Source organism: Eptesicus fuscus, chromosome 17 (genome assembly GCF_027574615.1).
Source record: "Eptesicus fuscus isolate TK198812 chromosome 17, DD_ASM_mEF_20220401, whole genome shotgun sequence".
NCBI lineage: Eukaryota > Metazoa > Chordata > Mammalia > Chiroptera > Vespertilionidae > Eptesicus > Eptesicus fuscus.
The window spans coordinates 21,109,008-21,122,420 of NC_072489.1; the positions used below are offsets into that span (position 1 = coordinate 21,109,008).

At 38.8% G+C, this 13,413-nt stretch overlaps 1 pseudogene; it reads left to right on the forward strand.

Annotated features, from left to right (window-relative positions):
• Positions 1–260: 260 nt before the first annotated feature.
• Positions 261–1,487, forward strand: LOC103289528 (ribosome biogenesis protein NSA2 homolog; annotated as a pseudogene).
• The last annotated feature ends 11,926 nt before the right edge of the window (positions 1,488–13,413 follow it).

Consider the following 13,413-nt stretch of genomic DNA (forward strand, 5'->3'; position numbering starts at 1 on the left):
TAATAAATTAAATTGCATGTTAATTAAATGTTTCTATATAAATATGTACATTCATACTAGTATAATCATTAATTATTTAGACCAGTGATTCTCAAAGTATGGTTCCCAGGCCAGCAGCATTGGCATGGCCTGTGAGTGTGTTAGAACCGCAGCTTCTGCCTTTCCTGTTGCGAGTGGTGTGGAGTTGGCTTGTGGGTCTCTGAGCCTGAAGGTTGAGAGCTTCTTCACACCAGGGGAAGGCACCCATGGCTCCGGTGACCATGCCACAAAACTCATATCCCGAGTTACACTGTAAGTGCTGTGGATATTGTGTGGATTACTGTGATAGAAAGAGAAAGGGGGGAGGGGAGAGGCTCATGAATGTTCAAAGAGAGCAAAGAGGATGATTGGTCTGAAGGCCAAACTCTATCATAAACAACACCATGCTGAGAAAATACAAATGAAAAGAAAATACAAATGAAAAGCCAGCTGGTGTGGCTCAGTGGTTGAGCATCGACCTATGAACCAGGAGGTCATGGTTCGATTCCTGGTCAGGGCACACGCCCGGGCTCCATCCCCAGTGTGGGGAGTGCAGGAGGTAGCTGATTCTCTCTCATTATTGTTTTTCTATCTCTCTCTCCCTCTCTGGAAAAAAAAAAAAAAATAATATAAAAATATATATATATATATATTAAAAAAAATGCATGAAAAGAGAAAACACCAAATAAAAGAATGATGGAAAGATGCCACAAGGAGCAGTATCTGCATATCTACTGGGCAGAGAATGACAGTCGGAGCTAAAGTACTTTGCAATACAATTAAACAAAAAAATGAAAAAAGAAAGCGGGGAAAATGGGAAGTCCCATTGCTCAAAGTTCATGCCGAGGGAGAAGCAGAGATATCAAAAGTTATTGGAACAGCCGAAACCGGTTTGGCTCAGTGGATAGAGCGTCGGCCTGCGGACTGAAAGTTCCCAGGTTCTATTCCGGTCAAGGGCATGTACCTTGGTTGCGGGCACATCCCCAGTAGGGGGTGTGCAGAAGGCAGCTGATCGATGTTTCTCTCTCATTGATGTTTCTAACTCTCTATCCCTATCTCTTCCTCTCTGTAAAAAATCAATAAAATATATTTTTTAAAAAAGTTATTGGAACAGAAAAGAGAAAAAAAGAATGCCTGCAGGAGGATGTTTACTCAAGTCTGCTTTGCTGGAGATGGCTTTACTCGAAAACCACCTAAATATGAAAGGCCAAGGGGCTTGCGTTTCAAGATGGCCCACATAACACACCCTGAACTGAAAGCCACCTTTTGCCTGACAATACTCGGTGTAAAGAACCTTTGTCCCCTCTTTCTACAACTTTGGGTGTTATTCCCAAAGGTACTGTCATCGAGGTGACAGTGAGCAAGTTGGGCCCTGTGACACCAGGAGGCAGGGCTATTTGGGGAAAACATGCCCAGTTGCCAACAATCCTGAAAATGATGGATGCATAAATGCAGTCTTACTGGTTTGACAGCCAGTGACTCCTTGTAATGATGGAAGACAGTGCACTGGTTAGGAAAACTCCTTTACTGAGATGTTTCTGAGTACCATCACACGGGTAACATGCCTGCAGTCATCAAGAGAACTATTTATTTTATTGTAAAAAACATTAAGATGGCCCAGTTTTTAAAAAAGAACTGCAGTATCTACTGAATTCCGGTAGAACCTCGGGGAATAGGGTCCAGCAAGCTGTGTTAACAACTCTTCGGGTGGTTGGGATGCTGTAGGCCCCACGGTTTGTCTTTGGAAACCACAATCATAGCGCCGATTAAGCGCCCTCTAGTGTTGTCAAAGTTGCTTTTGACAAATTACTGGGCTTGGCCTAGAAATCCTGATGGAAATAAAAGAATATATATATTTTTTCCAAAGGTACCTTCCCTCAAAATTTCTTTCAAGCCTTTTTTTTCCTATGAATAATTTTACAAATTTTAGAAAATATTATGTGTACAATTTTAAGCTTTGGTCCTTTTTTTTTGGACTTAAATTATGGAATAAGCATTGCCCATGTCATTGAAAATTTTTTGTAAACTTAATATTTAAAGGCTGATTAATAGTTTTTAAGTTAATTCTCCTTATTTTCCACGATTGTACTGTAGAAGTTATCTTTTTAGAAGAAAGGATGGGGGAGCAGTTACTTGCCTACCATGCTATTTTTTGTAAATACTTAACTAGATCTTCGCATGTCGCCAAAGAGGCATAGACAAATTTGGTGAAACTGTAAAGCAGGCAATAGTGGGTGCTTACAATGTTAACTTATTTGGATTTTGTTCTTTTCATTTCATGCCTCCTCCTTTTGACACTTCTTTTAGGTCTATGTACTTCCAATCTCCTCAACTCATTGGCCCTCGGCTGCTCAGCGTCTCATTCTCTGGTCTAGTCCTTTTTGATTCACTTCTTCCATCAGATATTTTTACAGTCCATGCTATCTTGAAGCCTTTAAAAGCAGGAATTTGAAGACTATAAGTAACTGAAGAAGATATTTTGGAGCTGGTTAGCTTTTCCGTACCTTTAATTTCATCATACAGGCGCTTGTTGACTTGAGCTTAGCGGTTAATAGAGGTTCTCTGGAGTCAGAAAACCACCTCTCCACTTACTAGTTTTGTGTTTTTGGCAAATAAATCCCTTTTAACATAGGTTTTCTCATCTAATAGTCTAGTAATCTAAGATATCTTGTTTACAGATGTGAACATTATATTATATATACACTATAATTTATAGATGTGAACATCATATTATGTATAAATTATAATTTATAGGTGTGAGCATTATATTATATCTATAGTCTGACATAATAAATTCCCTAACTGTTAACTGTTACTCTTAGAGGTAATATTAGTGTTTGTTTCACTCTAGAACCACCGTTGTTGCTGAGATTGATCTTAGACCTTAATTTTTGTGACTAATAGTGTTTAAATTGTTTATATTTCATGTTCATAAAAACCCTGGCTCTTTCTCTGACAGTTAAATTTAACCTTTAAAATGAAACTTTCAAATTTTTATGGAAGAAATGTTTTCAAAAAGCATTCTCTCAAATTCCTATTTAATTTTTCTTTTTTAAAACTCAAATTCTGTCTTTCACAGGAAGTTATCTTTTGTAGAGCAGTACCTGTGTTTTCACTGTAATTATAACATTACAGATTTTCCAGAAGTTGCAGGGAAATGTATATATTAGCGTATTATTAATTATAAGCTCATTTAAAGTTTTATTGTAATCTTTGAATTTGCTTAATTCTTAAGCAACATAACTTAAAATACTAATTGAAAAATAAAGGAAGCATGGTTGGGTCTTACTTTTATTTTGTATAATTTTGGGGATTTTGTGCATATATTTATTGAAGTGAGAAACCAATTTAACGTGAGTTACTGACATAAGTGATTATATCAGTATCGATTTGCTCTCTCCATGTGCTGAATGAGCAGTGTGTAACATTTTAGCTGCTCAGTTTATTCACTTACTTAACCACCATTTATCCCATGATATTATGTGTTGGGCACCATGCTTGCTGTTCCGTGTATCAGCATAAATAAGATATGGTGGAGTTTATTCTTTTGTGGAGATATATGTAAACAAGTAATTTGGATGCACCGTGCTGAGTAGTAGAATGGAGGTATGTGGAAAGTGTTATACAAGCATGTGAGTGGCACATTTAACTGAGGTGGCAAGCAAGGAGGACTGGTTGATAGTTGTGCAGGAGGCCAGGCAGTGAGGTAAGACTTGTCAGAGAAGGTAATGTTTGAGCTGGGCCTTGAAGACAGGAAACAAGTCCAGCAGGGTGGTCCAGGCTGGGGCATCCGAGGGGCAGGGAGGGGGATGTGAAAGGAGCACTGTCTCATCTTTTGTAGACGATACAGGAACCAACTGAGAAATGTGAGACTAGGGAGAATTCTGCACGATTGCCAGATACGAGATCAGTTTTAAAAAATGAATAGTATTTCTTTGCATTCATCATAACCAACTAGAAAATATAATTAAAAATCCATTCACAATATGACAATATTTCTAAGGTATCTAGGAATATACAAAATCTCTATGGTAAAAATGTTGAAATCCTAAGATAAGATTAGCTGAATACATGGAGGGATATCCCATAGCAGATAGGGCAACTTAATCAATATATGTCAATTATTTCTTAATTAATGTAAAAATTGCCATTTCAGTTAAAGTTACAAATTTGTTTTTTTGGGGGGAGTTTGATAAATTTATTCTAAAATTTATATGAAATAGCAAAGGTACGAGAATAGCTAAGTCAGCCTTAAAAAAGAAAAGGGTGGGGATTTATCATACTAGATATCAAGACATATTAAAAAGTCTTCATATTACACATGGGCCAGTTAAACAGCTTAGAGATTTTGGAGACAGGCCATGGGTATATATAGCATTCTTTACAGACTCTATATTTACAAATTCGCCTACTTGCTAAAATTTGTCTGTGAACCCCAAATCGACACTCAGCGCTTGTGAAGTAATTTACCAACATGCACAAAATGGAGAAAAATTTGAGTTGTCTGATGAGCGGGAGCATGTTCCCAGCTACCCGGGGCGATGCTCTGTGTTCTCGCTTCAGCTCTCACACTATACATGTGTCATTTTCCTGGTCCGTTCAGAGCCACGTTTTCTGCATTTGTGTGCTTTATGGTGGTGATTTCACTGTTTAAAATGGCACCTGCACACAGTGCTGAAGTGCTCTCTGGTGTTCTCCAGCACAAGGCGGCGGGATGTACTGATGGAGAAAATATTTGTGTTAGGTACGTTTCGCTCAGACATGAGTTACAGTGCTGTTGGCTGAGAGTTCAGTGTTTGTAATAGCCATAATGTTAAGTTAGGTGTTTTTAAACAGAGACACACATAAAACAAGGCGAAGTATTGATTGCAGTGGAAATACTGTTACTACAGATTCACAGGAACTGTATTTCTCCTAGGAGCAGTGGTTCAGCATCACTAATTCAGTGTTTGTGGCAACTTTGTAGCAAAACTAATGAGAATTGACTGTATATGTGTATCAGCCAGAGTCTGGTCAAGAAACCAGAAACCATACTAGGAGGTTCAATAAAAATAAATGACTATTGGGAAATGGCTAAATTGGTGTTGGAAGGTTGAAAATTGAGGAAACCAGAGAGAAAATAGGAAACAGCTATCATCCTTGGGAGAACACACAGGGAAGAGGCTGGAGTTAGAACCTTCAAGCACGGAGCAGGGTCCTGGTTGGAGCTGGGACTCAGTCGTCTGAGGAGAGAGAGCTGCCGGGTTGAGGGGTCATTTCTGGGAGAGTAGAGGAGCAGACACTGGACGGCTGTGGCTGATGGGCTGATGGGCTGAGCTGCATGAATAGCAAGGAGATAGAAAGAAGCAAATGTCATCTACTCTCTTGCCTTCTAGTGCCCTTGGAAGAAACCAACAACAGTAAGCCAGCTGACAAAGGGGAGTAGTTTGTTGCTTCAACTCCAATATCACAAAAGCAAAGCATAGGAGCAGAAGAGACAATAGTTTGATATCTAACACAATATGAGATCTTAATCTATAATAAAGACAGTGCTACAAATATTCACACATGTTCGTAAAGAGACATGCATAGCAGACTGTGGAATAAGACAACCGAGAATTGAATTTTTGGCTGTGCTACTCTTTGTTGTGACCTTGGGCAAAGTATGTAATCTCTCTGTACCGCCACATGAAGGAAGGATATTCCCCTCCCAGGAATACCTGCTTGGACTGTTATATGAGCAAGGAAGAAACTTACTTTGTTAAGCACTGAAATTTTGGGTTTGTTTGTCCCAGTCAATGACATTATCCTAAGTATGACTGCCAGAGTGTTTGCTGCCGCGCTTTTTATGGCAGGGAAGTTGAAGGCACACTGGGTGTCTATCACTGTGAAAATAGGTAGGTTAAGTATGGTGGATGCACAGCATGAGAGTTATACAGTAATTAGAAGTGAAAACACATGAACATAAATGAATGGTCAAGTCATGGGACTCAGTGAAAAAGTGAAACAGTGATAAATAAAACACTAATACCATTTATGTGAAACAAAAATATGTGCACATAAAACAATACACATTTTTTCTCCAGAACAAATACAAACACAGAGATACGGTGTGGAGAAAGAGAGGGACTCAAGCTACAAGAGAATCAAGTAACAAGAGAGGGACATGACACAGACTAATAGTGATAATTGCCATAAACTGAAGGGAAAATGATTTCCTTAATCTTCTTTTACCTGAGAGTGAAAGAAAGATCAAGGCCAAGTGGGTAATTGTAACAAAAGAGAATATAAACTGGAATGAATGTAATGATTAGTGCAGAGCACAAATAGGAAAAAAACTCTAAAGCTCTACGGAGGTGAATAAAAGATGACTGAATAGATGGAAAGGCAGTGCTTGTCCTTGTCCTTGTAGAGTTTAATTTTTCCTAAATTGTTCCATATATTTAGCACAATCTTGAAGAATTAATAGGATTATTTTGGGGGAGCTGGATAAGCGGATTCTAAAGTTCATGTTAAAAATAGATATGTGTGATTAGCGGATAAAATTGTGAAAAAGAGGAGTAGTGATGATGAGTGACCAGTTCTAACACATTCAAATGGGGAGAGAAAAAGGAGATTTTATAGAGATATAGCATTTGAAAAAACTTAGGTATTGGCTTATGAATCAATAGAATAGAAGCCCTCCAAAGAGTTCTCTCTTTATAGTATATGGGAAATGAGTGTGCCATCAAATTCATTTAAAATTAGTGAGGACACCTGTCAGAATGGCTATCATCAACAAATCCACAAACGACAAGTGTTGGCGAGGATGCGGAGAAAAAGGAACCCTCGTGCACTGCTGGTGGGAATGCAGACTGGTGCAGCCACTGTGGAGAACAGTATGGAGTTTCCTCAAAAAACTGAAAATGGAACTCCCATTTGACCCAGTAATCCCACTCCTGGGAATATATCCGAAGAAACTAGAAACACCAATCAGAAAGGATATATGCACCACTATGTTCATAGCAGCACAATTTACAATAGCTAAGATTTGGAAACAGCCTAGGTGCCCATCAGCAGATGACTGGATCAGAAAACTGTGGTACATCTACACAATGGAATACTATGCTGCCATAAAAAAGAAGTAATTCTCATCATTTGCAGCAACCTGGATGGAATTGGAGAACATAATGCTAAGTGAAATAAGCCAGTCAATGAAAGAAAAATACCACATGATCTCACTCATTTATGGATAGTAAAGAACATTATAAAGTGATGAACAAAAAGATAGATACAGAGACAGTAAAGCATCAAACAGACTTTCAAATTACAGGGGGAAAGTTAAGAAGAGGTGGGGGAGTTATGAAATCAAACGAAGGACTTGTATGCATGCATATAAGCATAAACAATGGACGCAAAACTCTGGGGGGTGAGGGCATGAATGGGTGTGGGGTGGGGGAGGGTAATGGTAAGATATGTACACATATAATACCTCAATAATAAAATAAAAAATAAAATAAAAAAATAAAATTAGTGAGGAGAAGAAAATCCGAAAATATGATGCTGGGATACCTAGCTATCCATTTGGAGGAAATAAAAATGGATTCTATCTCATTTCTTTCATCAGAATCAATTGCAAATGGGTCACATTTAAATATCCAAAACTAGAAGTACTAGAAAATATGAGTACATTAAGAAATTAGAGTTACTAGATGATTACATAGTTCCCATGGGCATCCTCTTCATCTTCTTGGGGTAGGGAATGCTATTCAGTTACAAAACCCAGATCCAGTAGTCTTTGTATTTGGGATTACATAGGAATTATAAACATCTGCTAAGTAAGAAATACCCTAAGTAAAATCAGAGAATGGGTGAAAGATTGGCAGGAAAAGATGGACAACATCTGTACGAGATAACTAATTTCCTTAATATATAAAGGGCTCTTACAGTTAAATATGAAAGCAGCCAGTGGAAAATAACAGGGAACGACAGGCCATGTGTGGGAATGGTATACAGATGACTTTCATAGAAATGAAATGAACCTACTGTTACTCATGATGAAAAGAATACGAATTTTACTTCTTAAAAGAGACCACTTTTCACCCATCAGATTGGCAGAAATAAAAAGTTTGGTGAGGCAGAGGGTCGGTTAGGGTGTGTGGAAATGGACACTCTTATGGATTGGTTGGAGGGTATTTGGGGGAAACTCATTGAAAAAAGAAGACTATGGTTTGTGTAGAAACTGGCAAGTACTCTATGTGTCTGTATGCTTTTACCATTTTTTTAAAATAAATCTTTATTGTTCAGGTTATTACAATTGTTTCTCCTTTTTTTCCCCCATATCTCCCCATCACCCGGTTCCCTCCCCCCCGTTGTCCTTATCCATAGGTGTATGATTTTTGTCCAGTCTCTTCCCATACCCCCCCACACAGGCACCCCTTTCCCCCTGAGAATTATCAATCCACTCCCATTCTGTGCCTCTGATTCTATTATGTTCACCAGTTTATTCTGTTCCTCAGATTTTTAATTCACTTGATTTTTAGAATCACTTGTTGATGGATATTTGTTGTTCATAATTTTTATCTTTACTTTTTTCTTCTTTTTCCTCTTTTTAAAGAATACCTTTCAGCATTTCATATAATACTGGTTTGGTGGTGATGAACTCCTTTAGCTTTTTCTTATCTGTGAAGCTCTTTATCTGCCCTTCAATTCTGAATGATAACTTTGCTGGGTAGAGTAGTCTTGGTTGTAGGTTCTTGCTATTCATCACTTTGAATATTTCTTGCCATTCCCGTCTGGCCTGCATAGTTTCTGTTGAGAAATCAGCTGACAGTCGTATGGGTGCTCCCTTGTAGGTAATTAACTGTTCTTCTCTTGCTGCTTGTAAGATTCTCTCTTTGTCTTTCGTCCTTGGCATTTTAATTATGATGTGTCTTGGTGTGGTCCTCTTTGGATTCCTCTTGTTTGGGGTTCTGTGCGCTTCCTGAACTTGTAAGTCCATTTCTTTCACCAGGTGGGGGAAGTTTTCTGTCATTATTTCTTCAAATAGGTTTTCAGTATCTTGCTCTCTCTCTTCTGGCACCCCAAAAATTCGGATATTGGTACGCTTAAAGCCATCCTGGAGGCTCCTTATGCTATCCTCACACTTTTGGATTCTTCTTTCTTTCTGCTTTTACCATTGAAATAAAACTACTCAGAGACATAAAGATCTCTTGTTCTTGGTCTATTTGTATGCTATATTCCGTATTGGTATTTGGAAAAATAGAGAAAAACCAGATGGTAAAGGGCTTTGAATGTCAAACTAAAGAGTTTATATTTTATTCTGGAAGTTCCCTGAAGACTTTGTGTGCAAAATAATTAAATAATCAGACTGTATTTTAGAAAGAACTCTGATTGTAATTTGGAGAATGGAGTGGTAGGGTTAGGGTGTGGTGGAGGTTGTAATACTGAGAATGCTAACAGTTGCAAAATCACTTAGAAAGCTATTTCAATAGCTCAGGTGACCATTGATAAGATTCAATGGAAATGGAGAGAGAGAATTTTAAAAATCATTAGAATTTGGTAATTGATTGGGTAGGTGGGGAGAGGGAATAGTTAAACATGACTATTTTCCTGAGGTCTAAAAGGAATTGGGGTTGTTTTATGGGGTTTCTAAAAGTAATTCTACTCACTTTAGAGCTTCTTAAAAATTCTACTTACTGTTGAGTAAGGTGTACCTTATGTATCTATAATAATACTTAAACACTTCAAGGTTTTTGGGAATTAGGAGTGGCATGGGGCAAGCTTTAACATTCTTGAGCCTTTTGAATTTCCTACAACCAGTCTCTAACACTGGTCTTGGAGCAAGCTTTTCGCCTCTCTCTCTCTCTCTCTCTCTCTCTCTCTCTCTCTCTCTCTCTCATCTTCCCATCTCCATCTATTTTCTTTCCACCTTGATTATCTTGGTTCTGTTACAATATTAATCATCACTGTTTTCTGTTTTGGATTTAGTCAAGGGACTCTGCCATGTGACAAATGATAATACTGGGAGAAATAAAGTCCCTTGTCCTTAGAGCACATTAGACAGTCAGGTCTTACGATATAAAACCAATATAACAAGTCAGTGTTTCTGTTAGGTGAGTATACTGTATAGTTAAATGGCTATGCAGAGACTGTAAATCCATTGTTTTATCAAGTACTATGTGCCCTGAGAGAGTAAAAAGTTGAAAATAAATTGTAATGAGAATATAAATTATCCAATTTTATAAAAAACTCAAGGCCCGGTGCTTGAAATTTGTGCATGGGGGGTGTGGGGTGTGTCCCTCAGCCCAGCCTGTACCCTCTCCAATCTGGGACCCCTCAAGGGAAATCTGAATTATTCTCTGAAAAACATGTTTGGGACTTCGGTAGTCCTGATTCCAGGTTGTGCTGTGCCATTCCTGGTAGGGCTCTTTACAGGTTTCCCTCCCTCCCTCCCTCCCTCCCTCCCTCCCTCCCTCCCTCCCTCCCTCCCTCCCTCCCTCCCTCCCTCCCTCCCTCCCTCCCTTTGTTTCTAGTTGTGGGGCACATTGGCATGTACTAACAGAAGCTTAGAGGTGTTGCAGTGTGTGGCACTCTCCTCTAAAATGAATTGTCCCACATGCTTGGCAGTTCTCAAATATCCCACTGTACACTCATGTGGATCCTACTTATAATTTCTAAGCCTAGAACCTAACTCTGGTTTTACTTATGAACACTAATTATATTTTTTTGCACTAAATTTTCCAGGAATGCAACAACTTGGGTTTATCAAAGGAAGTTTGTTTTGTTCCGTATTATATCAAGAGTTGTTCAGCATTTCAGAAAAATCACACCACGATGGCACACTGCTTGTTGTGTTTGAATCACTAATACAGTGTATCCTTATCAACCTACATTTGTAGCTGTCTCACTCACAGTGATTCTGTCACAAGGGGGAAAGGGACTCCTTTATTATGTGTTCCACTATAAGAGTGCCTGAGCATTTGTGTGATGAAGTGCAAATATATAATTTGTGCAAATTCATGTCCCGATAGGGTGGTTAATTAAGAATATCTACATGTAAAATATACTTTGAAAGACAGTATAGATAGTGTGTGGTTGATAACTATGAATTTAATTTCAGGATGGTAAGAAAGGACATTGGAAATATTTACTTTATAAAGGGGGTTTGAGAACTATGTAAGTTTATGCAGGGAGAAAGAAATGGTTCTTTTTAAGAAGCAATAAAAATCTACAGAGATACACCTCACTGAATTTCTCTGTGAAACAGTCATTTCCTTCAGCACATTTTAGGTTGGACTTGCTTTACATTTGGGCAACTAGAAAATCTACTGTGTTTGTTTTTTCTCAGAACAAAGAGACAATTTGTTCCAAAGGTAAACTTAACTTGGTATTCATAGGAGGCCCAAAATGATTCCAACCGCTTAGCTTTGTTGAGTGCCTTTAGTCTAAGATGTTCCATCGTTTGCATCACTTAGTACTAGCTTTTGAGGTTGGGATCACAAAGAGAAGACAGTTTCTTCAACATTTTAAAAGCTGTATCAAGTAAGAATTAAGGATGTTAACCATTTGGAAGTAATGTAATAATCTCTTCTTTAAAAAATGGAAATGAAAAGGCAGGTTCAATGACAGTAAATGTCAATTTCAATATAAGATGCTCTGGTTTAATATATTCAAGGGGCTGATAGGATGGTTAATTAATAAAAGAAATGTCACCCCGAAGGTCTGTGCTGAGAATTTTCATTAACAAGTTGAAAAAGAAGTAGCAAAGTAATCAATGAACTAAAGCAGACATGATTGACTGTAATTACTGTGCTTGTTAAGGTTATTGACTAATGGCAAGATGGGCCGTCAAAGTTGAGGCATGGCACTGTGAGAAAATTACATGAGAAAATTAATGAGAAAACCATTCATTTTAGCCCTACTGTTATCACCCAGGCAATAAAGTTAATGTGTCACTTTCAGTAGTTCTAAAATAGTTATATTGAGATTTTTAATTTTAGCACTAAATGCACCCTGACTAGAATTCAAATGCTGTATTTGGGTTTACACAACGTGAAACAGAGGAGGAGGGGTAAATATAACATATAAAGGCAACAAACAAGATATAACTGCAGTTTGTACCAGGGCAGTAGCTGTAAAGATGGAGAGGCAGTGGATCTGAGGGATATTTGAGAAATAAAATTAGTGGAACACTGTTCTCCTATGATATTGACATCTTTCCTTTTTGCATCAAGGCAAATACAGCTCCCTCCAGGAAAATGTCCTGGATTACCCCTTCCTTCTAGAGCTCTCTCTCCCTCTTTTTTTTGTTTTTTAAAATATATATTTTTATTGATTTTACAGAGAGGAAGGGGGAGGGATAGAGAGTTAGAAACACCGATGAGAGAGAAACATCGACCAGCTGCCTCCTGCACACCTCCACCTGGGGAGGTGCCCGCAACCAAGGCAGATGCCCTTGACCGGAATCGAACCTGGGACCCTTCAGTCTGCAGGCTGAGGCTCTATCCACTGAGCCATACCAGTTAGGGCTCTCTCCCTCTTTTGAAATCCCGTAGTTATTGAGCTTTACCTTCCGTTCTAGTTCATTGGCATATGCCATGCTGTTATGGACACTGCCACTGCCTCTAGCTTTCATTCCAATGGTGTCTCCAGTGAAGACAGAATCAGTAAATGTAAATAAATATGTAAGGTTGTGATAAGTGACTGGGGGCAGTGAGATAAGGTGATCAGCTCTCTGAGAAGGGGAAGTGTTATGTCAAGGTAGAGAGTGAGCCAGATGTTTAAACAGCTGGGAGAAAATGATTTCAGGCAGGGGAACAGCAAATGCCAACAGCCTTAAGGGGAAAAGCTTGCGTGTTCTGTGAACAGAAAGTGTAGCTGAAGCCAGTGAAGTAGGGGGAAGAGTGCTGTGAGTCAAGGTTGGAGAGGTTGACAGGAGCCAGATCATCATGCAGCGCCTTGTAAGTTTGGTAAAGCATTTGGGTTTTCTGCTCTAAGGAACAGGAGGCCATTGGGTGATGGTAAGCAGTAGAATAAGACGAGCAAAGCTGGGTTCTGAAAGGTCACTTAGATGCCATGTAGAGAACGCATTGCAAATGCCTCAGGATGGTTGGGACAGGGGAGACAGAGACACGTGCGTGTATTAAAAATAACTTTTGGAAGTAAGAGTAATAGGAATTTTTGATGATTGAAACGGGAAAGAATGAATGAAGAATGACTCCTTGGTTTTGGGTGAAGCCACTAGGTGATAGTACCCATATCTAGAATATGAGTGACAGAAAGAAGTAGGTTTGAGAGGCAAAAGCGAGAGCTGTTTTTTGGGACACCCTACATTTGAAACGTGTAGGGTTTCATCCAAGTGGAGAGGGCAGTTGGATGGATGCCTTTGGTGCTGGTGAGAGAGAGCTCGGCTGGGATGCTAATCTGGGAATCATT